A 19658-nucleotide genomic window follows, 5' to 3' on the forward strand; every position below is an offset into this window, starting at 1 on the left:
GAACAAAAATCATATTTTCTTTTTAGTACAATTTCTGTACTTTTAGTACGATCAATCCTTGTCGGTGAGGTTGCGAAATCGAGCCTCCTTAACCTCTGGGGATATTCGTGACTTGAGAAATTTCTTATACAACATTGTTGCTGTAGAAAAGAAGATAATATAGGTAGCATCTGGTGAAATATTTAATGTATATCGAGCCGCTTGTGTCAAGAGGTTTAACTTAAAGAACATAATGAATGATGTTTCATTATTATTATTTATTAAAATAGTTTAATAACCGTTCTAACTTTCTGATTTATAACGTTCCATTAATTTACATTATGCAACCTCCATAGCGTGGAAGTAATTATGTCGGGCTAGCGAGAAATTCTATGATTAATACTAGCAAAGCTTTAAAAGATATTCAGGTGCAAGGATGAATAGTGCAAACAATTAGCCACATCTTAGTAGCCCCATCAACGTTTTATTTGCACCTAGGGAAAGTAGCAAACTGTACGTCTAGAACGTCTTCGGTTCTAATGAGAAACCAATATGACAACAGTTTCCTATGGGTCAGCAGTTCGCGCGGCTCGAGGTGCAAAATTGTGTCGTAATAGCTAGAACTGCCTACAGCTGCATTTGGTTACTCGGTTCACCGTTCACACCGACAAAAGATTCTCGAAAGAAGATTCGAAACTACGATGGCTCATGAAAATATCACATTAAAACTTTTACAAATATATAGAAAACTTTATAGAAACTTTATAGAAAATTTGTATGAATACATTATGTATGTCATTGAAATATTTTTGAAATTCCAATAGCATACGAATTGAAACACGACAAGATAAGGGCTCAAGTTCTTTCGCGAGTGATTGTGAGTCAATGGTACCCTTCAAATCTTTTAAATATCTAATACATATTTGTATTTTTAAGAAGATTCATAATTATTCATGAATGGTAAACGTTGAGTAATAATATCTATGATATCATTCAAGAGGCAACATAAAATATCAGAAACATAACTTCGCTTTGAATTTTTTACGATCGAACACCCATTTATCGCATTATAACCGGATGATTTATCTTCGGTTGATTTGAATCGGACAGACGAGTTCCGTTCAATAGACGAACGGCTAGATCAACTATGATACGAGCAAAAATGACATCTTGCATAATAGTGAAGGCGCGGGTTGCATCTTTACCTGTACTAATAAAGTCTGAGCAACGCGTCTTCGAGAATATGGCTTTCTAATTATTCTGCTTCATGCACTGCTAATGCGAGTGCTTATTAAACGAAGAAAGAAACATCGTGGCGTATCCATCGAGGTTTGTCGTAACTCGCTCGGCGAACAACGAAAATGGCAACCGGGCAGAAGGGAAATCATTTTCACGAGAGTAGAAAAGAAGACTAAGTGGAGTTATAAGCGGAACAGGTATAAATTGAGTTTAATTAATGCGTGGCGGATGCTCGTGTATGGTTTTCGTTTTAGTTTCGCGTGATACCTTATCGCATTTTAATTATCCTGCCATTAAAGAAATAGATAATGGAAGTAATGATTCGTAATATCTGAATTGTTTAGGTATGTAACAACTTAATCATTTAGAAGCTATACAATTATTTTTATTGAAAGTAAAAACATTAAACAGTAGGAGGTTTAAGTTAGCAAAGCGATTATTTTAATGAGTGATGAAGTATCGTCTTACGTTGAAGAAAATTAATAGCAATTACATCAAGTCTTGTTATTATCGGTCCGTGTCACTGTACAATTAGAAAATGTCGATGCACATTACCTAAGTGCCTTATTTGACAAATAAATGAGTATACATAAATTGCCAGCATTATGAAAACAGAAGGTTGCCAATTACTGCTTTAGACAGTTTTAATTTACGGCCAGGTTTACGGTAAAGATTAATAGGACATTTCTGACTGAGCAATATCTGTAATCTCTTCTTTCGATCCCATACGCGCATACATTTCGCTCTTTAAAATTATATTTTTATTTAAAGAATGCTCCACTTTTAGTCGTAGGTGCATTCTATCATTTATAATTTTATTCTCAAAGATATTCACCTATTAATCCCATATTCAACATCTACCACACAAACTTTCTTCTTATTCAGATTTCTCTATTATTATTATTATTATTGATACTTATTTAGATTTCAAAAATTCCTTCTTGATCCTTTCACGAAATAGCTAATATAAATGAAGCATAACTTCAAAAATGGGACATATGCCTTAATCTTACAGTCTAATAGATTTCAACGTTCTCGAAAAAATTTGAACAATCCAGCAGCCTTTCCAAAGTCAAAGGAGTAACGAAAGAATAAAGTCGATTCGTAATCACCCTCATTGTCTTCGTGATCGTACAAACCACCACTTTAGGCTACTACGTGACGAATTTCTCTCGTGGCTCGTGCCGATGAATTAAACAGGGCAGGCCGCTGTCACGCGTCACGATGCGCGAAAAGAAGTACGTCTCCGGAGAAAGTACGGTACGCCACAGTTCGCTCGTATCTCCCCACCCATGTAACAATACGTGCAACCATCGCAAAATCAAGGAGGAATGCAGCGAAAAAAATTGGAGGACGATGACACGACGAAATGTTCGCATACTTTTACTAATTACCATAACAAAGATCGGCTTTGTTCTATTGGGACGAGAAAAAAATCGCCGGTGTTCTACTGCTCTCTGCGATAGCGTTTATACGAGGATGCAAATGACATTCAGCGACAAGCGTTTTTATCATACGATCCTGTCGAGGAAAATGAGTAAGAACATTTCCTTTCAACTCTTGAGACAATGTAACGTTCCTTCAATACAAATGAACGCTTTTATAACCGAATGTTTTCTTTGAAAATTCATGAATTTTCATCCTTTGTACGTAGTATATAGTGTGTACAAAACTTTTTGGTGCAGTGTTTCATTTAATAATTACAGGAAAAAACACGATAAGTTTATTCTTGTCAATTTTTCTTATTTTAGTGCTACCGTATCTTAAAAAAAAAAGGAAATATTTTAATATAAAAGCCTTAAAAAATTGTTATATCAGTTATATAGTTGGTTTTGTAGTAACTAAAGATATGATTATTAACAAACGACATTTTTATATTGTAACAATATTTTAATAACGAGTAATATATCTAAAGTTATGAAAAAGATGGATAAATATACGCTTAAATCTATAATAAATAAAAGGACAATTTTCGTAACATGGGATTGATTATATGAAAAAGCATAGTGAATATTTAAAACCTGCACCTGTGTAAAAAATGGAAGAAGTTAGTTTATCCTGTCTTTCCTTCCTAGTCTTCATTTAGAATAAATATTAGATATCCTTAATAAATCTTATTAATGTACATTATCTTCGTTTGATTATAAATTTAACTCATGGATAAATTCACAAAACATTTAATAAATAAGCATAGCGTGTCGTCTCTATAAGTGTTGTCTCGTTCACCATAGACGATATCGTTGTTCTAACTAACTTTCAGTGACGCAACCGAAGGAATCGGAGTACGTTATGCCCCACGAGTCACGAATTGCCGAACAGAGAGCTACCTGTGAATCCTTTTTGAGAAAAGGTTGGAGATTACAAGAAAAAGTGTTATAACTATTACGTAAACAAAGTTATAACTTGGCCGCTGGATCTCGTCTGGGACGATATACAAAAAAGGAACAGAAATTGCGATCGGGCCAGATGAAAAGAAAAAAATAAAAACAGAAAGAAAAAGTAGAAGGAAGAGCCGGCAATTATTTATCGTTCTTATGTGAAAGAGCATGGATCATCGTGAAATTTATTGGTCAATTTGGTCCAGCCATGGCCGATCGTTACGCAATCAAAATGCCATAGCGACGATCTCATGTTCGTTCGGCCGACGCAAAAATGATTATTCACGATCCTCTGAATCTTATGGACGATTCTCATTTGGTTATGTCGTCGATACAAAATTATTTCCAAATTATTACAAAATCTATTACGTAAAAATCTCTTAGAGATACAAAAGTCCTCGTTAAATTGATATTTTTTCAAGATATCGAAAATGAAGTCGCTGAAAATGTGTTGTTAAAGAAACTGTCAATCGAAGCTAGTTAAAAAGTTCGTTGCGATTAAATTACACTTGAAGAGCTAATTAATTGTGTTGATGTGGAGAATTAGATACAAAGGTATGTATATTTAAAGTGACGTTTACTTCGATTTATACATTTGTTGCATGTTTTACATTCCCGTTGCAAAATTGTAAGAGTTGTTACGCGATATTTCGTTATGTAGTAATTCTCGAAGGATATATAATCTGACATTATTAACACAGCGCTAACATTCATTCTTTAACGTGGCAGTAACCACTAGTCGCGACAGTTACAACAAAAATTGACGCTCCTCCGGCGATGAATGTACTCTTTCCTATTGAATTTAACACCTGCTAATTTATCGCTCGAACTTTCCAATCATAAAAGTTGCAATAAACTTGCAATAAGATGACATAACCGGGAAAAGAGACGAGTTTTATTAATTAAAGCGAATACAAGATTAATTATCGTGACAAATTCATAATTCTTTAATTTTTTTATTTAAATATTTCGGACGGTAAATGTTGTAAGTGTACCAAAAATAAAAAATGTTTTTTCCTTTTGTAGATAAAGTATAAATTATCTGCCAACTAAATTGTGATTGAAGAAAATGGAAACCAGACAGAATTTTTACCATTTATTTCCCTGAATCTGTGAAATTGGCAAATATTGAAAGCCCATAACGTTCAAGCGATAAATGGCGTCAAAGTGTCAAAATTAACAGAAATGAATTTTTGTTTTCACTGTATATCTCTACTTGTAAGCACTTATACCGTTTACTGTTTCAATTCCACGATCTACTCAGCGTTGAGATTACGTTATAAGGTGTGTTATAAAATATGGCCTGCCATTGTCATATAATATCTATAAAATTTTGCTAAATTACCATAACATTTCTTGTCGAATTAATGTCCAACGTCTCGGATAATGATAATGCCCAATACCAATGACTTTATAGTTCACACTAAACCTGGCGTGCAACGCAATCATCGATCCTGCCGAGCAAAATCCAACACCCACCCACATGAGGTCTCTAATTGAAATCTCTCAGATGATGCTTGGAGAAAAGAACGCGCGGAATTCAGACGCTAGACGCTCATCCTTCTCATCAAGGCTGTATTACGGCATACAGAGGGAGTACGGACAGGTGGATATATGAAGGCACTAAACTTCAAACACGAGAACATCATCAGGGCACAAAGGAGCGGGGCGGTGGTTCAATAGCAGTCGTTTGAGAATATGAAAGTTGTTTGCGGTAGATGTCAATCGCCCCATCTGAGACCAACTATCATTGATCTTCGCTTTGTGGTTTCTCTGCTACTATTTGCTATGCTTTTTGACATTGGTCAGTGGTCACGTTGACCAACAGTCGATCTTGTTCCCATCATGAAAACTGTGATAAACTTTAAACTTCGATTGATAAATATATAATAGCTCACCCGGAAAATTATATGAAATATTCTAAAATTTCATTAGCACTGCAATCAGGTGTTACTACCTGATATGTTGAAACATATCTGGAAATGTACTGACAGAGTAATTACAGGATGTAGTTTTCTGATTGTTTTCATATTTGACTAATATAAAAGACGTGTTTCTTGTTACAGTGTTAATAAAATTTTAAAATATTATATATGTATAACATGTACTACATATACATAAAAGTTTCGTTCGCTAAAATACGTTTGCTCAGATACTTTCGTGAACTATTGTAATCTGTTGAATGGTACTGTCTTGGATTAGTTAGTTTGATTGCACATTGTACAAGGTACCATCGGTTGTAAGTTGCACTAAACTTGCGATATTAGTATTCAAAGGAATTGAAATTCAGGCAAGAACTTGCGGAAACAGGGACTGGAAACCTCTGTAGGCGTGGGAGCGGAAAATGCAACCACGATTCACTACGCAAGAGTCACCAGATAAGAAATACAAACAGTTGAAACGGACAATGAGTGCAAAAAAATTGTTCCCTGGGAGCAAATGTCAGTTCTATGAAAGATCACCTGATTATCGCTTCTAGCGAGGCATTGTTCGTCATTGGTTATAAATGTCAGCTTCGACAGATTAGTCGTCGATGATAAATCTCTTGATAGATCGTGATCATGGTCGAGTGGTAGCATGGAAAAAGGAATTCTGTCAAACCGTAGCATAATGAAAGATGCTAATTCGAAGGAATCGAAGTCTTCTGATAGACTAAATCACGTTCGCGTCTCACGTCTCAAAGGCAAGTCACATAATCAATTCATCATTTTAACGTCACAGAACGAATCGAGCGATTGGCAAACGATGAATTAATCAATTTTCGTAATTGTTCGTAATTCTTGTGGCAATCATGGTGGCTTTTGCGTCATACTGACGATGCAGATCTTGGAAAAATCATTTGTCGAATAAGTTCATAGCTCTCACGAAACTGTGACCGAAGTACAAACACATTGGCAACTCAGTGAATGTTAAGTCGATAAACTGCGGATGTTTATGCAAATTCCTATTTTTATGAATTCAGCCGCAGGAATGAAATCTAAGAGATTCGTTTCACCCATTAAAGATCGTAACGAGTACTACCTTTCAGATATCTCATCTATCTTTGCATATCGTGTGCATTCTGTGCATGTTTTAAATTTCCTATAAATGCAAAAATATGTAACATTTATTAATAACTTCTTATTCTACGTAACAAAATACAAATCTAGAACTTTTTATCGCATTCCGACACGTTACGCACTTTCTTAGTTTATTAGCCTATTAAACGATACCACGAATATTATGCGATAGGTTACGACCAATTTTACGTTTGTTACTGTATGCTACTGTTTACCAAACACGTTTTCGCAAGGTAGTATATTTTTATTATCAATCATAAGGCAATTTAAGTTAAGTTATGGCTAAAAGTTCTGATACAGCTGATATTTCTTAAGTTCGTGAAGACTTTTAAAAGGAAAATTGTGAAATCAATCATGACTGTATAACGTTATGAAACGAGTTGCAACCTGGTCAAACTATCTTTTTTGTCGTTCACTATGTATTCAAAAATTTTTTCACGGAATTATTCTGTATAGCTTAATGAAGTTGTTCGAATGATTAATAAATGACGATAGGTTAGAGTTCCACGGCCTTGTTGCATTCGTGAAAAAAAATATCGAAGGAAATCACGTTTCCACGTAAGGATGGCATTAATTAGGAAAATCTGCGGCTACATAATAGGCGAGAGATTGATACATGTTGGTTTTCTGCCCCGACTGACGCCGGCAAGTGAGTTTTACTGACCAACGCGTCATATCGACGCATCACTGAGCTAGAAACCTGTATAGATAGCAATCAGTCTTTCAGTCGATGAGCGAATTTCAATTGAGTGATTCAACCAGGTATTCCTCGGGATAATTAATTTCTAAATCAATGATGCGGGTAATAGTGTAATGTTCACGGCGTTTTCACGCTTCTCACTCTTTGATCGATGTATTCAACTGTTCGCTTTTTTTAATCAAGTAAAAAAGCTTCAAATACGTTAAACGTGTTAAGATATAATTAAAAGATGAATCTTTCATCTATTGAAATTCTTGAGCAACTGTTACATCTGCATCTTAAAGTGAGGCGTATACATACGGTCACTAGTGACAGACCATAATTTAACATCGAATTGAAGAAGAAACCATAAAAGAAATTACGTCATCGATGCGATGAAGTTTCTAATGACGTACGAATATTTTGATGGCACGGTATCTTTTTTTTTATGACAGAATTACACTGTTGACCTTTCGCGGCTAAAAATTTCTATATTACGTGACCGGAGAGCTGCCTTTACCTAAACGCATAGTAAATAGGAGATACGTATATAGGTATTAATACAATCGATTTGAATAATCGTAGCTTGGAGAAAATTATAATTCGCACAGCTGTATAATTTGCGTGGGAGAAATATTTTTCTCCTGAATTTTCGTCGGACATTTTTCTCATTATAACAATTAATTTTCAAATACTCAAAGACTTAAAAAATTTGTCACGAAAAATATAAAAATATAACAAAATAGAGTTACATTTTTCTAATTAAAATTTTACAGAAATTTTATTCGCAATAACATTATTTTACTCTCACACGTATCGCAATTACAAATTCCATTTACTTCAAGAAACTTCATCTTACTTAAGATTCTTGTGACACGTCGTAACCTCATTCTTTCGAAAACGATTTTTCTCCGTGCTCGGGGCTACGACGCTATCGATGATGTTCAATGTTTGAGATTGACGGTTGGGAAACGGAGGCTCCAGAAAGGCGGATTTCAAGTTAAGGAACAATGATAACCTTTGATATTTCGCGCGCTAACAGCTGGCTGATGCTTGTATCTCGGTATTAATTCTTACGAGGCTGTGGATGCGATCGTACATGTAAATACCAAGCGCTAAGCTCACCAGTGGAAGCGATGTTTTGCAGAAACGAAAGTGAAGTCGCGGCACAACTCGAAAATTCCACAATGAAAATGTTTTTCGGGACGTTTGGGGCACAATGGACCCTTTACACGTTGAATAAAAGCTCAAAGCGATTTTCTCTAAGAAAGAATTGCCTCATCGAGACGAGCAATGATTTTTTGGGTTCCAAGAACGGCTTGGACTGAGGAGAAATCTTTAGGCGGGATGAACTTTCTATGGAGCAACGATAATTCGTTGTTACATACGAAGAATACTTAGAATTTCAATACAACTATATCTCCATAAGGAATTCAACAAAAATTCGATCACAACGGAGTAACCTTAATTCTGTGAATTTTTCAAAACTATTCTCCGGAACACAACTAGTATCGAAGCAAACACATGATGATTTTCTATTTCACCCTTCGTTCTCAACGAGAACGCACCAACAACAATTATCGTGAAATCATCGGAAAAAACACTTTCACCACAGATACTATATATATTTTTCAAATATGTATTAATTTTCCAATCGTTCCACACAATCCTACGCAGTCTATCGTGTCCATCGTATCGTAATGACGTCTCGTTCCCTCTCGTTCACCCTGAACCCGTCTCGCATCCGTAATCAACCCCCACGTTTGAGTCACTTGGTCCGTCGCCGCACTTTACTTACCATCTTTCGTGGTCGCGATCTTATATTTTTTGGCCTTTCTGAACCAAAAAACTGGTCACCGTGCGCAATGGGACACTCAACACGGACACATGTCTCGCGGGTGCGCTTGGTGGTCCCGAGAGAGGTGACTTCTTCGTCTCGAGGAACGTGGAGAGCATTTATAGGATTCACCCGATTGGCTGGTGGGGGTAAAACGTTCGGTCCATGCGATTATTGCGAACCGACGTCCACGGGAGGATGCTGTAACTCTTCGTCTTGTTCGTGAGACGAGGTGAATAGAGTGGAAAGAGAAAGAAAGACCAACGGCCGGCAGCTAGAGCGACTGAAATGTGTAGAGGGAGGAAGGGAGAGAAAGAGAGACAGAGAAGGAGAAAGTGAGAGTCGTTGGCTAGCAAGAAGGACGGGACGATGTACAACGTCGTCTGAAAAGGTCCGACGTCGCGTTTGACTATCCTCGTGGATGTCTAACGTGCGCCGATACCGAAGGACATTCGTCTTGAATGTTCACCATGCTTTGCGGCAACGGCTACATATTTCGATGAAGAAGTAAATCAGCGATTAGCAGATTCGACACCGTGGTTTCCTTTGTAGCGCACACGTGGATGATTAAAGGGAGATCGATCGATGCGGTCACAAACTCTGTTCTGATTACGGGATGAGGTAATTTCACTCTCGCAGGCTCACGATCGAAGGACATTCACGTTCGTTCGTTACACTAGCAATGGTGGGAGTCACCGCCATCTGAGATTATGTTACTGCTACACCCACCCATTAAAATGAAATTTATTGTTTAACGGGCGAACGGTGTGCTTCTATTAAGTAGACTTACGCATAAGATACTTGTGGATCATATTTTTGCTTCATCAAGGGTTTCGCATCGAACGTATCCACGTTTGATTAAATTCTCTTAATTGAAATGCGGTATAATATGCAAAACATCTAATTATATTATTACTATTTTCACTCGAAATATTCGTCAAGATTTCACCGTCCACTGATATTTTATGGTTACTTACTCTTTTATACTCTTGAGGTCTTTCTAGAATTTTTCTCAAAAAGTTGCAAAAACGAATCTCGTTAAAACGACTGTAGAAAGTAAACACGTAATATATCGTAATCACACCACCTAGAAGCTGCGTAACACTTTGTAATTAAGTTGTTCGCGGACAGCGCGGTCGAACAGTGAAGAAACTTCATCCCCCCGCTCGTTCTCGCCCAATTATTTAGCGTCGACTTCCACGGTTACAGAATGTCTACCGTCGCATACTATCTGAATAATTGAGGGTAATTAAGTTATCTCTTCTGGAGAATGAAAGACTCTTGTTCTGGTGTAGAGGGTGTACGTAAGTGCTGCCATAATTATGCTGTAATAAATCGACGAGACAGCATTTTTTCTTCGTTCGCTTTCTGCAATCCTGGAATCAGATCCGGGTTTGTCAATAATTGATCTAATCTTAGTACTAAACAGGAATAGAAAATAATATTGTAAAAGATGTGGCGTATTCTCAAAAAGGCGAAAGTACACGAAAGTTACCATATTTACTTTCTCAACTCGACAACTTGTTATTTAGATCCATTATATCCTCTAAGATGTATTGGTTAAAATTCCACGAAACTGCCGTGTAAAATAGACGATTATAAGAAAATCTATATTACGCAACGTCTGACTCGTATCACTGTCATCGAGATTCATGTAGATTCTCAAGCAGGTGAAGAACCTCGGACACAATGATGCTCGACGATCGACCATAATCATCGTGAACGCTACGTGAGTTCACCGTCCCTGGTGATCCGTATGCTCGTATATATTTACACCTGCATTACCGATGTCGCCATTCCGTGTTACCGTAACCAAGATGTTCGCCCGACAAATAATACAATAAGCGCTCGAAAACCGGTAATTGGTCGTAACTACATCTGAGAGTTCTAATTCATTCGAATTGTATGAAATGCATGGCTTACTTAAACCATTTAGAACGAATGTTAATTACTTACAGGCAAGAGAATTAGTTCCTTGAAATTTTTTATTTATTTCGTTAAACTGGATTACTTTTCCCTTAAATTGTATTAAGAACTGGTGAGTAGATAAGTGAATGTAAATCCATAGCGACTAATATATATTTACATAATGATGCCGAGAATGCGAAGTTATTGATTGAAATCGCCACTTCAGTTTCACTATCCAGTTTCTGTTAGGCAACTGTCCATTCGACGCTATCACGTTCTTTGCTCATAATGACCGATTATAAAACGTTGTACGTGAAAGATTCCCTTTGATGAAACCTTGAGAGAATCTGAAAATACGAGTCACTCTTCGCTCAATAGATATAACGATCATAGATCTGATCGATCTAACACTCGATAACGAATCGAAGGTTGGATAAACCGTGATATTTGACCCTACTGCAATCGTTGATCAATCTTGATTCTTCAACTTCTTCTTGAAAGCAAAAGCAGAAATTGGAATGATATAATGAATACTTTCATATCGATGTATACACGTACATAACGTTACGAATTATAAAAATTGTTGAAGTAAACGTGCTTTCGTCGGATCTTTTTGTATAATAGCACATCTTCCGCAACATGCTCTTAAATCTTCAGCAAAGATTTTTTTCTGACTTCGACTTCATGATTTCTCTCTTCAAGTTGGAGTCGTAAACTGAACTTTAGATTAAATTACTAACAACAACAGTAATCACCATAAACGTTTCCACTGTTATTAACCATATTTCTTCGTAGTTGCGCCAACCTATTGCACAAATAACGGCTGAATTCCTACGATTATAACAATGAAGAATTAGAACACAGAGGGACGCGTTTTAAGTAGTACAAATCGACTTTGAACCCTCGTGCTCTTATTATCGAAATTACTCTACCGTGATCATTCTATTCGAATTACTCTTCGAGAGAAGATCGGTATGAGAATTGCTGTGTATTAAAGAAATCATGGATAATCAATCAACAAATAGTTTGTCTTTGCATAAGGAAGCAATAGTAACAAAGAAGGCCCTGCAAATTATAATTATCCTTTCAGGCATTAATACTGAGGTCGTATCCTGATTTCCACGCATGAATGAAGTTCCTTTCTTCATATAAACCTATCCTTTCTCATACTATTATTTACTTTTCACCTGAATGAAGAAGTTACGTCGACCATAGAAAAGGTCGTAATCAAGGCTCATTCGATCTTCGATCGTTTCCTTATGTCGGATAAAATAGTCACAGTCAATGCCTATATTTTCTGGACTGAATCATGGCCCGTTAAAGTAAATTAACCGTTCAAATTCAAGGCTAAGGCGGATTACGCATCGATTTTTAAGAAACATACATTATGGTCCAAGTTTCTGTTTAATATTTTAGATGAAATTTTTATTTCTTAACAGGTTATATGGTATCCAATTTATAAGCACTTTTTCCCTGGTGTTACCTGTGTAACATGATTTATAGCGTGTCTATAACCTGAGTTATGGCAATGATAGAGAACTACACGAAGGGGAAATATTTCTTGAAAGAATTTCTTTTTAAGACGCAATGCAATTTAAAACTATAGGATACAGTATTAACGTAGAATTACTAATTCAATAAAGAAATGATAAGGAATAAAAAAGAAATTAGTTAAATTAGTAAACATGCCAATTATTAAAATTATATAACTATTTGTAAAATCGATAAGGAAATTAATTAATAATTAATAATCACAGAAGAACGCTTGTAATCATCCAAATCCCTAGAGACCGAAACGCGACAGCTATATCAACTGAGTCGACGCAACATATACGTCAGTAGCAAGGTATGTGTTAAAAAATTTACAGAAGATACAATGCGAATAGAAAAGATAACCCTACAATTTTTATTATAACAATTTAGTATATCATTGGTGAATCTCCAATATATCAAGGCAAACCTGACGTGTAAGTGACGTAAGTGATTACTTACAGTCGATTTCATAAGGTATATATAGCCACACGAAATAAAAAGATTATGTAATATTTTTTTCACTTTTTATTTTTCATCCTTGTTTCTTTCTTCGATATGTATAATCGTAAATTTATCATTAGATTTCTTTCCTTCCTCCATCATCTTCTATTCGTCTTATTTGAATGAACGCTAACAATTTGATACTTTGGCATTTAGGATACATTAAAAATCTTGGATTCTTAGCTCGGATTTCGTTTCGTTATTTTAAGATACCGCGTTCCGGATACAGAGGCGACAACCTCGAAGTCGTCATCTCATTACGATTTCACAAATGCAAAACGCCATAAATTCACAGTTTTTTCTTGATATATGTGTTTTTCATATACTAACGATCAGTCAATTTTTTTCATTGTAGAGTAGATCATTTTAGGATAAAAGGAAGATTGTTAACCTTAAGTATGGACAAATATATGAGAGTCAAAATTATTTTGTTTTAAGATCAATGATAAATAATATAGATATATGTATATGTTATGTTATACATATAATATATATAAAAAAAATATATATATATGAATAATAAAGATAAATGTATATATTTTTAAGTGTGTTTTATAAGGACGTAAATTGTTACCAATTAATGTTATATGTTGATGTTAAAGACACACTTATAACTTATTGCGGTTTGCTCGCAGCAAAGTAAAAGTGTGGACGACCTGAGACATCGCGAATGACCTCTGCACCTGCACATACGGATCACCGCAGATGCATTCCCTCTTAATCGCGCGGATGTTGCCCAATTAAACAGAAATACGCATAGAAACAGGGCTTCAGCAACATGCTGCTTGTAAACTTCTTCCATGCTGAATTATTTCCAAGTCTTCCATTATTATAATTAAACCCGTATTTATTAGTTGCAATATTTTTTGCTATTACTAGGCGAGATTCTTTGATAAAAGTAGCTAAATAATGTTTAACATCTTTTAGAAGAATTTTATAAATTCGTTGACGTATTGTCGGTAATATAAAGATTTTTAGATAGGACTAGAAACACCATCTAGGAAATAATGTTTAATTAAACGTGGGCAACGGTATTTCGACAACTGTGAAGATGTTCGATAAGCTAATAAAATATTCATATTATGCAATTCGTTCCTAACGATTTGTGAATCTTGGAAATTAGGAAATCCAACGAATTAGAAACTTGGACAACGTTCAAATCATAAAAAAATCGAACAGCAGTAGTTTTTAGGTTGATATATTTTTTGCTTACCTTGCTAAATAAAAAGTAATATATATGATAAAATATATAATAAAACTAATTAATGTAACCCAATAAGAACATTATAACTAGATTGAGTTTTATCCATTTGTGGGAAATTAAAAATGTAATATACAAAAATAAATATTCAAAGTTACTTGATATAATATTTAATAGATAACAGAATCTCTATTAAAAATCCCACTCTTTTAATTGCGTTCATAAATATATGAACTTGCATGAATATCCGTAGTCTTACTATAATTTAATCTATATTAAAGTGAAAACAAAGTTGCATAATAAATGAATTGATGTAGAAGATATAAGTATACAGCATCGTCAATAGTACTTCCAGTGCCCAATCGAGAAAGTACATGTCCTGTCGATTACTGCGCTTAAATACTCGATCAACATATTAGATGATATGCCCAATGATATACCAACATATTGATATGAATTCAATATACTAAATATGTTCATTGACTAGTAGTCAGTCATTATACTATGTATTTTATTAACCCTTGCTGGACCGCCGAGTGGTTCCCACAAACACCATCGATTCTACGACGTATCGATTCTATCTCGTTTCACGGCAAACCCAATAGTGACTGTTGTTAACAATTAGGTGCTGATCACTTGGCGAAAGTGCTAAAGCTTGGGGTTATTTTGTACACAATTCTTTACCTAAGCTTGTCACTTCTTCAGACATCACGGATTCCTTCATTTATTAATCGTATCACTATTTTAGTTTCATTTTTATTTGATTTTGGACAAAATTTCAGAAATATACATATTTGTGCAATTTTATGAAATTTAGAATTTATTCCAGATTTTTCTGAAAACTCCATTTTACGCTGTTAGTTACTTCGGTAATATTTTGCTTAATTTATATAGTATCAAACAGGAATTGCTTATATGAATAAAATATTTACGTTTATTAGTAAAACCTTGAATAAAATTTATAACTAAAGACACCGAATATTCCCTATATCTTTTACTCCGAGTATAAATATTTTTAATCACTGTTCCATTAATGATTTTTAACTGTATTCATCTAGTATCCTTCACTTTCTTTTTCTGCGAATTTTCCTTGAATCACAAATATTCGTATTCAAAATACCTTGAGGACTTGATATATAAAATATAGCTTTAAAAAGGTCGAAAAAATTATGTAGGTCCAACCATTCACCTGACGTTAGAAGGTCATACATATATATCTTGAGACTAAAAATGCTTTTAAGCCGTAACAATTAACTCTTCTTCGTCTATCACTGATCTTTCAAATAAAATAGTACGTCAGACCCTAATGACTTTAACGTTGGGTATGTTCATCTACGAAATTCTAACTTTTGCGACAATGTCGTTCCGAAACTTCTCTACATTGTGTGAATTAATTGCAACAAAGCTATCCGTGAATAATATTAAACGCACTTTCTAACTCCTCTACTAAAATTAAAGTATACTTTTCTAATATTACTATTCGAAGTTTTTCAAACAAGTATTGTAACGTTTCGTAATATCAAGCAGAACGTCGGAATTCATACATATGAATATCGCATTAGTATCTAATTTCCAAGATAAAGATACCGACTAAACTTCGTGGAATTTTATTTCGATGTTTTCAAAATATTCGACCATCTCAAATTATATTGGTTTATTCTCCGATATCAGGTAGCTTGTGACAGACACAAGTGTCATATTTCTCACTTTTTGTGTCTGTCACATTCTCTGCTGCATTTTCATGATTCACGATCAGTCGCCAGTTCATGATTCAATATTATGAAACTCTATGAAATCACTACTTTACGCTTAATGTCCTTCATCATGCAATGAATTTTAAGTTTAAGTATTTGCTCAATTTAGACGCTATGATGTATTTATTTATATTTCCTCCTTTTTCTTTTGTAACTGTAACCTTCTTTTTTCAAGGAATTCGTTTTTATTTTAGTAATGAATGTTATGATTAAAAGTTGATTTTTAGAGTTTCACGAAATGCACTGTAATGTTTATTACAAATATATATATATATATATATATATATATATATATATATATATTCTTATTATTATTAAAGTTTCGTCTTCCTTTTTCTTGTCCACTTGCAGAAGTGATCGTAAGCAAACGTAATGATACTGATATGTAAAAAAATTATATTAAATGATACTTTCATGAAACGATCGAACAAGTAGGTTTACAGTTTTATTATTATCATTCGTAAAGAACTGTGTAACAGAAAAGGTTTATGTAAGGCTCTATGATAAGATATTCCAGACACGATAATCTCACTGAAATCTACGTTTTATTTGTTTCATTTGCACAACATCTTTAACGACGATGAAAGTATAAAATTTAATCAACTACAGTTCAAGTCGCTTACTTGACAAACATCTTCGTCATTGCTTTAGCAGTAACTAGAACTTCGAGAATATTATTTAATAGAAAATAAATGCAGTTTGCAGTAAAGCTTGTTGTATAAAAGAAGATTTCAATTATAAAATTGGCGAATGTACGAGGATAGATCGGTTTTAAAATATTTCTTCCTTGGGTATCGTGGTATCCAAACAGTCGTCTTTTCGATTAATGATAGCCATAGTGACCAAATCCGTGACCATAACCATAATAGGGGTAGCCTAAGGGGAAAAGCAGATTAGGATGACAGGGTAACGTCGATGAATATTTTGTTCATTTTATGATATATAATTCTGCTCGTGAATGTGCAACGTCGATGAATATTTTGTCCATTTTACAATAATTGTTAGAAAGGATCTCAAGCAATAATCAAATAAAAATTTAACAAAATTTACTTTATAATATAGTTAGAAATATAAAATCTCACATGATATAACATTTAATGGAATGTCAATTAAAGCTTACAAAAAATTCATTGACGTTGAAAGCACTTCTTTCGCGTTATAAATTTTCTCATGCATTCTGTTCTCTTACCATAATGTCCGAATCCGTGTCCATATCCGTAGAACGGATATCTGTAGCTATAAATGTAAGGATAATATCCGCCGTAGTATCCACCTAAGTATCCTGGTTTCGCAGCGACGATGCCAATAATGACAGCCAACAGCAGGACTGTGTACTAGAAAGAAACATCATCCTCAAAATGTGCATAAATATACATGCATTATGTACATGCATAATAAATGTCACAAATCTCATATATTGTTCAATTCCACGAAACTATATTTCTAAAAAAATTCGTTTATATACTAACATATTCCTTTACACTTGTTTACCTGTGTATTTTTTCTCCATGTAATACCTTCTTTTAAGTTTACGATGTTCTCCAGAAATAACTTCTTAAAAACTATAAAAAATTCTCAGTACGAAAAACGAGTCATATAACCTGAAGATGTATAAATCATTCACGTCTCGTCGCATTATGAAGGGAAAAAAGAAATACTCCAAACAAAATTTGAATAAAAGTTTCTCTTGTCGAAATAGAATATAGAAAACCATATACTTGCAATATTCAGTGATTGCATATTATTTTCAAAATAAATAAGAAATAAAATATTTAAGCGTAAATTATCAATTTAATAACGAGTGAAAATTAATTTTTTTATCCCCTATATGATGTATTCACGTGGATAACGCTATTCACAAATCAAATTGATCAACATTTTCCAAAATTTCATAATTTTAGTATTAGAATACACTATTAGTGTGTGATTTTTCAAAAATTAAATTATCTTTAATGGAATTGATCAATTTATTTCATTATTGGGCATAATGATTTCTTTACTCACAAGTTTCAAGCAAGCCATTCTCTGTCAGCTGACACACCTGTTATCTCCTCGAGGAATTGCACTAATTTTTCCGATCTGTCAGTAGTGTACCACTGTCCGTTCAACGTTGGTCTCCGTTTCTTTTATAACAAAGGCGAGTTCCGCCACGGCCCCCATCAGCAATTTTCCCAGCCTTCGTATTGGCTTCCCTCTGTTAACACTAATAGCAAAGACTGGTATTGTTACTCTGGGATTATGCGAATGCAACACGTCATTATGAAAGAGAGACGATGCAACAGCGGTGTTTCGGGGTGGTCAACCGTGTGCACGCCCTGTGAACAGTGCCTTGACATCCAAATTTGCCGAGGAATCTACGCTTTTCGTCTGAGAAACCTTCCATTAAATTTCCCAATGCTTCTTACGTACCTGGAAAGAAGAATACGTTACCCAGAAGAACGTTGTCGTGATATTTGCATTCTAAATTCCGTGGACCCGCTAAATTAGTTGGTCCTCCGCGACAAGAATGGGTTTACTTATTATTCGAGACCTGAACTGGCGACTCGATTTGGAAAATTGGATTTCTTTTTGGAAATCTCATGCATTTGCAAATCAAGAATATAACGTGATTAGAAGCGAATCATGTATTTCAAATTGACATATTGCAGCTGAAATTATCGTGTTCGTGTCGATCTCAATTTTAATAGTATGAATTTCTATTCTTCTTGTCATTCTTGTGATGATTTACACGGTCTACTGTGTCACTTTGTAATCAACGTTGTTCCTAAAATAACTTTAACGCTAGAATTCTACCTATCTGACTAAGATATGCTAATGAAGCTGAGAATAAAACTAAGGATAAAGCATAGAAATTAAAACTTGGAATAAAACTTCTAAAGTATAAAATTGAGGGAATCGATGTAAAAAGTATGCGAGGAAATACGCAATGCATAGGAAATTATTATGCATAGCTTTATCCATACTGTGTCTTAAAAATCTTAAATCTTAAATCTTAGGAAGCTTAAAAATCACTTAGCTCCCCATAAGAGCTGCAAATTCATAAAATTACTATGAAAAATTATCAGTTGGTAATTCTAACATTCAGAAGATAAATAGTCAGAATTGTGTCAGTGTACGAATCAATAATTAATATTTGCCTAATCATCTTCTAATAATAGATAGTAGAAGTTATTGAATAAAACAAGATTTTCAACTAGTCATTTCTATGCTATTGGATAATTTAATTATTACTCGAGTAAGAGCAGTGTGTGCACGAATGCACGATGCGACGAAAGGAGATGCAATCGTGGGTATCGTGATCGAGACAGAAAGAAGAAAAGTTATGGGTTGTGTAACAGGAGCGTGGAAGAGGGGAACACGTTACAAAATGGTGAAATTACACGGTATGGGTCGCGGGACGAAATCGAGAAAAAAAAAATGATCGTTGCGACACACATGGAACCGAGGATGTGTCTGTCATTAATTGCAGTTAATGTGCGATACTTGTAAGCCTCATTGAGCGTAACGTTGCCCAACTGGATCTTCGTTGAATCAAAGATATTCTGGTGCTCGCACGAATGTATATGAATTTTTCTCGTTCCTTTCTTTCC

The sequence above is a fragment of the Bombus flavifrons genome, chromosome 11 (genome assembly GCF_040668555.2).
Source record: "Bombus flavifrons isolate JBK064 chromosome 11, iyBomFlav1_principal, whole genome shotgun sequence".
NCBI classification, from domain to species: Eukaryota; Metazoa; Arthropoda; class Insecta; order Hymenoptera; family Apidae; genus Bombus; species Bombus flavifrons.